Source organism: Sciurus carolinensis, chromosome 5, assembly GCF_902686445.1.
Source record: "Sciurus carolinensis chromosome 5, mSciCar1.2, whole genome shotgun sequence".
Lineage (NCBI taxonomy): Eukaryota > Metazoa > Chordata > Mammalia > Rodentia > Sciuridae > Sciurus > Sciurus carolinensis.
This window is the reverse complement of record NC_062217.1, coordinates 130,147,420-130,153,432: the sequence shown is the minus strand read 5'-3', so window position 1 is coordinate 130,153,432 and position 6,013 is coordinate 130,147,420. Positions and strand designations below refer to the sequence as shown.

The window sequence follows — 6,013 nt, the reverse complement described above, 5'->3', positions numbered from 1 at the left end:
ATGGCACAGCCCCCAACAGATATCCACACTGCAGATTTGTCAAGGACTATGTCATACATTAGGGATGCATATAAATGGACCATTTTATGAGGAAAATCATTTGAAATTTTAAAATTATGATACTTACTTTATGCACAACTTCAGAAACACAGAATTGAAGATAATTCCAGTGAGGCACAAATGTGGCCCTATCAAAACACTACCATGCAATGTGACTAGCAAATATGATACAAAGACAAACAACAAAATAAACACTTTGGCAATCCTATACAAAAGGGGTCCTGTCACAATAATCTTTCCCAAAATAAACACAATAGCACAAAACAGAACGACAAAAAGAAAAACTGAATTTTGACAACCCTACACAAATTGTGGGATTTCATCTTCAAGGTCTTCAAACCAGTGCACTCCTTTTAGCCTGGGTCTCTGGCACATTGGAGTCACATCGGGCAGGCCATGCTCCTCAGCGTTCTCTTCAGGCTTACCACTCGGCTGCAAAGGACAAGCTGATGTGCTGTCCAAGTCTGGAACTGATTTCTCCACCTGACTCAGGGGAGTATGAGTTGTGCCAGGAGGCACTGCTGCTGAAGGTGAAGCTGGTCTCTCAGTCCCCCTGACATTGCTGGTGGGGGTACGTTGTTTATAAAATGTTGTCCAGTGCTGGGGCTGCAGCATTCTGGGTGCTCTGGCAGGAGTGAGAGGGTAGGAATTGGAGGACCAGCTCTCTGATGCCTCTCTTGTTGACCTGGCTGGCTCTGTGTATGACATATTGGGTTGTGTGGCACCGCTAGAGCAGTCACCATTATCACTTTTTCCTGGAGTGCACTAGGCACAATCACTGCAGTCTTGGCAGTTAAGTTGTTTTGTTCACATTGTTTTCCCCGAGTTTTTGGTAAAATCTACTGATCCATTAAATTTGGAACAAATAGTAGTAGGGGTATCTTTTCTATTAAGTCCTTCAAAGGTAGGAGTCTTGTAAAATTGGTCTGTGTTTACATTTCCCACATTTCTGCTGTTTCTCTCACTAGGAGGGCTTGCAAGAAGTAACCTATCTACAGGCAAACTTACAGGTCTAATCTTGGTCCTTGGTGTATGCCTCTGCATATTGTTTGTTGCTGTATCAGATTTCAAAATAAGTGGCTTACTGGTTTTACAAATATTGTCCATCTTTTGGGATGATGATTCAAGTTCTTTGAGACATGCATCACGTTTCCAATGCATTTTACTTGCATTCTTATTTTTCAAATGATTTGGTTGATTCAAAATTTTTGCTTCCACTATCTTCAGTGTGGATATCTCCTTTGAAGAAAAATATACTGAATTAATGGATAGTTCTGAGTCTCTTCCTTCAAAACCTCTGTTTTGATCAACCTGAGGTGTAATAACCCCTGCACTACACATAGCATCTTGAAGCTGTAGGAACCCATCAAAGATCTTCTGTGAGTAAATAATGAGGAACTCTACCAACTATGCCTGACAGGAGCAGTTGTGGGCCTTGGCCTAATGAGACTGGGTCCAAATATCACTCCCAAGGTTTTGGAGTTCATCTTGTTTTCTTCTGCATGATCTACTACCCACTTAAGATGTACATTGAGGAAATGAAGACTGTTAAAATTTGATGTTAGCAATTGTCTTAAAAGGTCCTTCCTTTTTAGAAGAATTTGGTTTATTTCTATACACATATTTGGATATTTTTTATCCTCAGGGTTATCCTTTTTTGTTTCTTATTCTTCATTAACATGTTGTATCTCTTTTGCAAGGTCTATAAATTTCTTGTATAATAAGAATAAAATAAGTGGTTCTGGGAGCTGTCAAAGGTATAATTTTAAGACCTCATAGATGTCAAGGGAATTAAATTCTGAAAGGTCTACCAAGTGCATTCCATTCTCCAAAGCTTGACACAGTTTTTCAGTTTTTGTTTTGTTTCCACTAACACAATAAATTCCCTATAAACACAAGGCTCTATTTTCAATCTCTGAGGCACATATTTGAGTATAAAAGGAATACCATCTGGCTCCTTTTTTTGCAACTTGTGTGACTTCTGCTCAAAATAAGTGTATTTTTTCCAGAAGTTTCTGATGACCACAGATAATGACTAAGTTTTCCAGACATTTCTGATGACAAACAAGGAGACCTCTTCACATTCAACACCCTGGAATACTACAATGCCGTCACAATCTCTGCATTTTGTGGGGAATCTCAATATTCAGAACTTGTGAGTGACAGCTGCTTTTGACATCAGTGTTTTCTTAAATGCTCCAAGGGAACTGGGTCCAGCTTCTGAAGGAGAAAGTGGCTCCCTTTCATCTAAATCATCTGCAGAAGACATGGTTCCACTGGACGGAGTTCATGGAAGTTTCCGATGAAAGTACCCTGGACTTACAGAGTCTGAATCCAAAGATCTAGATCCACTGCTCCCTCTAGTACTCTCAGTGACTGAGAGTACTAAACATCCCAGTGTCCCTGATCTTATGAAAGAAGAACCTGTTAGGTGAAAGCATCCAGAAACCACTCCGGATGCAGAACTCACGCAAGAGATTTTATTAAGCAGAGTGTCTGCTGTCAGCAGAGTATCTTCCTGCAAGGTGACAGAGAGAAAGCGAGAGAGTGAGCAAGAGTAGAGTAAGAGCGAGAGAGAGAAAATGAGAGAGAAAGAGTGAGGAGAGAGAAAGAGCAAGAAGCAGGAGAGCAAGTGAGAGTGAGGAGGGGAGAGGGAGATTAAAAAAAAAAGTGAGAGAGCATGAGAGTACACGCAAGAGTGAGGGAGAGAAAGAGAGAATGGTGGTGGAGCTACTCTTAAGTAGTTTAATTTCGCAGGCTAATAACGGACCAATGACTGACAATAATGTTCGCAGGCTGACAATCTGGATCAATGACTGCCGAGAATGAGTCTGTCAAGCAGACCAATAGCTGGTTAGGATATTCGCAGGTTGACTTCTGGGTTGTAAAATGGTGTGGGGTCAGGCAGAATACTGGCAGCAGCTGATGCCAATATTAGGCCTGCACTGTTAGAGCGTCTGTCCTCTTCAATTTTATTACAACTGTCAGGAAGGCGCACAACATCCTCTATAGAGTCAGCAAGGCCAAGTCAAGATGTCAGAGAACTATTCGGTAATGGTTTATTTACATTCCCATCAACTTTTCCTTCTTCCGTTGAATTTGTAGCCTCCACAAATTCACTGTACTCTTGGCCTGGATCATAAAGTTTGGAATTATCAGAGACTGGGAACTCAAAGCAAGGGAGGCAGCCTGCAGGTGCTGCATCTGGAAGAGGTTAACTGTTACAGCTTTAAGGGTAAGATCACACTGGGAAACAAGTGTCCTGAGTTGTGTTAAAATTTCTCTTTTGGTATTTTCTAGATCATATCATCTTTCTTCAACATTGTTACACAAACTTTGTAGAGTTCATTTGCTGCTTCTACTTTTTGAAGAGCTTCCTCTTCCAACTTTCACTTTTTTTCTAGTTGCTTGTTGAGATTTTTTGCTAATCCACCACTTGAGCACTGATGATTCTCCTCTGCACCAAACATGGACAATTTTGCTTTTTCATATGCATCTTGACATTGAATGCATAACCATTTTACCTTTTTGAGAGCGGTTTGTTTCAAGCATTTATTTTGTTCCTGAAATAAAGTTCCTTTATTTCTTTCCTTTGTTTTCCACTTCACTTTTTCCTCCACAGCAGAGGATGCACAAATTTGTTGGAGAGCTGCAATTGTTTGTTGTAAAAGGTGACTTTTTTATATCATTGAGGAGAGCACTGGTAAATACATACTGTAGTGGCATAAACTCCTATAGTCCAATGTTAACTCTAGTTGCCTCTGCCAGCTTTATAATATTTCTGGTGGACTCCAAGTTAAGTTTTTTTTCAACCCATGACACTGTTAGGGCGGTTCAAGACGGTTGGATGGGGGCAGGGCCTCAAGGAGCTTGTGCATACGCAGAGAAACAATGTAGCCTGCACATGCCCAAAGGAGCAACCAATCAGGCACTGACAAACGACCCCAGCCAATCCCAGGAGGACACAGGAGTCCTCAAGCCTCCCCTCCACCACCCTGGGTTATTAAAATGCTGCCCCATCAGGGCCAGGTGCGACTTCTCCCAACCAGGATCCTGGTGGACCCTTGCCTGAGAGCCGCCCCACGTTTTTCTTTTTATTTATATCTGGCCTGCCTGTTCTCCAATAACCAACGTCTGATCAGTTTACCCAAGTCTGATCTTACAGACCCTATGTTGTTTGTATATTTTGACCATATTTTAGCATATGACAAGGGCATTTCGATAGTGTTTCTTAACAGCACCCTAATTCTGTAGGAGAAAAATTTTCTATTTCAACTGAGTCCACAGAAATGTTTTCAAAAGACTTATTTTCCTGAGAAACAGTCAGTCGTAACAATGAGTCATTGCGTACCTCTCCCCTAAGGAAGTTTGTAAGGATAGTCCCAATGTTGTGGGGTCCCGTAATCCACGCATAGTGATGCTACCAGAAACTAAAGTAGGAAAAAAGTTTATTTTGGGGAAAGAAAAAAGGAAAAAGAAAACAGACTGGTATGTCAGGATCAAGTGGGGCAGGAGTGGGGAGTGGCTTAAGCAAGCTGGCTTTTAAAGTGAAAAACCATTAAAAAAAAAAATCCTGGCAGGCTTACAATAGGGGCCTTTTTCCTTTTTTCCTCCCCGCCCCCACCCCCAAGGAATGCAAGCAGCCAGCTCCAGCTTATCTATTTCGGGCTGCGCCTGGTGGGTTAGCAGGGCTAGCTAGTATGGGGGGATCCAAAGTACCCATGTCTCGAACCTGCAGCTTCTTGGGCCTTGGACGGGATGGGTCACAATGTCCTTAACTCATGGCTACATTATTTCATTTCAGGTATTGTCCTTGTATTTACCACAGCACAACTCAAAGATTTTATTCACGCTCATTTTGGTTTAGTCAATCTTAACTAGATATATTTGTTTTATATCGGAGGGTCTCTACCTTTTTTTTATAAGGGAGTTTCTACTCTTTTACACCAAAGGTAAATGCCAACGTTTCAACAGAAGAAAACACTTTTCAGAATAGACCGTTTTTGTTTTCTTCATTAACTTCTGTAAAATTCACAGCTTTCACTTTTTCAGTAAGCATTCTGCAGCATTTTGAAGAGCAACAGAATTGAGGTTCTGATGCTTATTCATTACAGACTTTAAAACACGAAGAAGCTCATCCGGACCTATCTGAATGACTTCCTTAAAACAGTCTGAAGGAATAGCTTCTTTCAAATACAGTAACACATGGGAGAACTTCCTCATATCATTCACCAACTCCTGGATGCAGTCCGGATCAAAAATGGAGTTAGAACTTACGGACTTGAGCCCCACCCATTTCAGAAGCTGTAACATCAGCCGAGAGTTGGCCTGATGCCCAAATGCGGTTTTTCTTTGCCTTTTTCTGTTTGTGAGCAATCATCCTCTCATTTAACAGTCAGAAAAACTGAAATCCTCAGCCCTTGTACTAGTCAGACTGAAACTGCAGGGGACATCACCAAACTTCCAAAAAAGATCCCAGTGGGAAAGATTGACGTGAAGACCCGGGGAAGAAAACCAAGGAGTAAAAGAGCCCCTGAATTCCGCAGGGAGCTGATGAACGCGGGAGGCTAGAAAAGGGAAAGAGGCTGCGGGACGCAGGGTGGGGAGACACGGATGAGGACAGAGTTCGCCCGCAACGGTGTCACCCGACTCCAGCTGCCCACCGAGGTCCACAACGTCCCCACAGCGCCCGCTGGTGGGCTCCCGTCGCCAGCGTCCTCCAGTCGCCAGCGTCCTAACCTCCCGCAGGACCCCGCCCCGCCCGCAGCCGCCTCCGCTCCGGGCCACCGCGTGGCCTCCTTGCCCCCAGACGGCAACTGGCCGGTGGCCAGCGCTGCAGTCCCGAACCCGTCCGCCTCCACAGCGAGCACCGCCGTTGTTCACTCACGGCGAAGTTCCATCCCGCGTCCGGGACACGGACGCCCGCCCAACGCTCACAGCCGCCGCGGTCTCC

The 6,013-nt window shown here is 43.5% G+C and overlaps 1 pseudogene; it reads right to left on the bottom strand.

The window, feature by feature from the left end:
• Positions 1-360: 360 nt before the first annotated feature.
• On the bottom strand, positions 361-5,440 carry LOC124985878 (rho GTPase-activating protein 29-like; annotated as a pseudogene).
• Positions 5,441-6,013: the final 573 nt, after the last annotated feature.